This window comes from Acanthaster planci, linkage group LG02 (genome assembly GCF_054643075.1).
Source record: "Acanthaster planci isolate LZ-2023a linkage group LG02, COTS_SCS, whole genome shotgun sequence".
Lineage (NCBI taxonomy): Eukaryota > Metazoa > Echinodermata > Asteroidea > Valvatida > Acanthasteridae > Acanthaster > Acanthaster planci.
Genome location: NC_141778.1, coordinates 31,129,259 through 31,131,916, shown reverse-complemented (window position 1 = coordinate 31,131,916; position 2,658 = coordinate 31,129,259). Strand labels below are relative to the sequence as shown.

Sequence of the window (2,658 nt, the reverse complement as noted above, 5' to 3'; positions counted from 1 at the left end):
CGGAGGGAGGGGAGGCGGGAGGGAGTTGAAGGACAAATTTTCAGCGGAAGGGGAGGCGGGGAGGGAGTTGAGAAGGACAAATTTTCAGCGGAAGGGGAGGCGGGAGGGAGTTTGAAGACAAATTTTCAGCGGTAAGGGGAGGCGGGAGGGAGTTGAAGGACAAATTTTCAGCGGAAGGGGAGGCGGGAGGGAGTTTGAAGGACAAATTTTCAGCGGAAGGGGAGGCGGGGGAGGTGAGTTGAAGGACAAATTTTTAGCGGAAGGGGAGGCGGGAGGGGAGTTTGAAGGACAAATTTTTAGCGGGAGGGGAGGCGGGAGGGAGTTTAAGGACAAATTTTTAGCGGGAGGGGAGGCGGGAGGGAGTTTAAGGACAAATTTTTAGCGGGAGGGGAGGCGGGAGGGAGTTTAAGGACAAATTAACACAGGCAAGGTCTTCACTCTCTTTATACTGCTTTACTGATGTTCATTCTTCCGAGTTGAAAGAAACTTCACTCATCTTCAGGCATCGGATGATCTTCCCAACCTGTAGTCAACAGAAAAAATACATATTAAATCACAATATATTTGCAGAGTTGACAAACATTCTAGATTCCAAAGTATTTGACAAACAGTGCATTTTTTTAACGTTCATAAATTGTGAAGAACATCTAACGTGCTTTTATTGAGCTTTTGATTCCCATTTCATTAAAGAAAACGGATTAAAAAACTTACCGGTACTATATTCTGTTCCTGCCTTTACACTCTCTACTTCACCATTGATGAGTGAATCCAGAAAGCTGGAATAAACAATGTATAAAGGCATTATGCAAACTGCAAGGATTTTGTTCCATTTGCCACGCTCTGTTTATGATATTTTCCACCTGGGTTTTTACAAATAGTGAATGTTAAAATGCATATATTCAGGGTTAGCCCTGTCGAAAATATCTACTATGGTATGAATGGACCACATCATTCCAAAGTGCTGGGAAACAGTGCATTCTAAACCAGCAGTTTTAAAGATAAATTCATGAAACTATATCCTCTTGTGCACTATGGTATATCAGCCAAAAACACATTCCAAGCCTAACCTTCAGGACAGTCATCTCGCTTCCGTCTGTCTCTCCTCCTGTCGATTTCCTGTCATGTAGGTGTCTTCCACGCTGTAATTAAAAAAAACTGATAACGTTACACAGCTTCCACAGCCGTTTTTGAGTTAGAGTTGCAATGTTGGTTACAACGGTAAAACAGGGTTCATACATTAAAAAATGCAATGTAAAACAAACGCTGACAAAATGAATTAAATCTGAAATAACTAGGCTACAGCTTCAGAGGACTGACGTCCATGTTTTTAACGTTTGGAGTGAGCATCCTGGAATTATGGCAGGTAATTTGTCCCCAGAATATCAGGGATAACAAATATAAAACATCATATCCACAATGTACCTCAATCAACATCAGCTTGTCTGCCTCTGCCGACTTTGGCACGTCTGCCGACTTCAGCAAATCTACCTCTGCTGACATCAGCATCTCTCTGTGCATTTATGACTATCTCTGCCTGCAACAAAGGTAACATAAGGGGACATGGGATGTCTGCATAATCAACAGTTCTTTACAAATTACTTTAAGTATTAAAGTCCACTGCAAGGTTTCCGTGCAAAAAGATACATAATTTGTTGGGTTCACCACAAAGTGACATACCATCCATAAGACTTTGAACACACGATAAGTCAGTTTGTGGTGCAGCAACTATACGGAATACGTCACTTCCTGCTGAGACCGACGTACAGAGGAGGGAATGTGGTACACAATGTGGATTCCTTTCGTACAACTTGTTTTTCTTACCTTTTGTGGGAAAAGAGTGTTTTGGAGAAATATGATGCAGAAGAAAGGGAAAGTAAAAAAACGCCCAATAAACTAAATCTGACGGCCATGTGAAATTCGTGTCTTTAAGCTTGTATACCAATTGGCAAGGTCAATTATAAATGATTCATCTGCTGGAAATATTCAATAAAACTAAAAATAAAGTAATATTTTGGGACTGTCCTTTTTTCGTCGAACTCCAAATAAAGTTGCCCTTTCATCTCTTGGTTTTCAGCTGCTGTTTTTGCAGTTGTGTTTCAAAACAGAATCAAAATCATCCACATACATCCTCAATCCATCCCACATTTAAAGGCTCACACCAAGAGGAAGTCGTTTTTCAATTTTTATATAAACTGTTAAATCATATGATAAAATATCCAAAGAAGCTACAGATTGCAACTTCTTCATTTTACCAGAAAACCACTTGATGGTATTATTTACAGCTGAAACCCTGACTTTTGAAAAAGCAAGATTATCAACCAACTTTCAACACCACCATAAGTACCAACTCTTGAAAGTCAGTGGTGTAATATTTGACAATATTTCTATGGCAATGCCCAGCAATGCAGGCTGTGAAGAGCAATCAAGTTTGTGTTTGACACATCATAAATGTTCCGACTTCACGAACATCGTGTATGGAATAACAATTATTTTCCCAAATGCTGAGCTTCTTCTGAAATTGCAAAAGAAATCTCGCTCACCTTAAAAGTGAAATCTGTAAGGCGTCTGAAACTGCCGTTTGATGAGATGACAGAGATGATCAACTGCTCTGTTCTTAGTTTACTGATGTATGTCCCTCAATAGCCAGCAGGCTATGAG

The 2,658-nt window shown here is 40.3% G+C and overlaps 1 long non-coding RNA gene across 1 annotated transcript; it reads right to left on the bottom strand.

Moving 5' to 3' along the window:
* Window positions 1-749: 749 nt before the first annotated feature.
* LOC147800145 (uncharacterized) lies at window positions 750-2,658 on the bottom strand. The gene is made up of 4 exons (XR_015424249.1): window positions 2,541-2,658; window positions 1,423-1,534; window positions 1,068-1,139; window positions 750-776 (listed from the first exon to the last, which is right to left on the bottom strand). It is a non-coding gene; the product is annotated as an uncharacterized LOC147800145 (long non-coding RNA).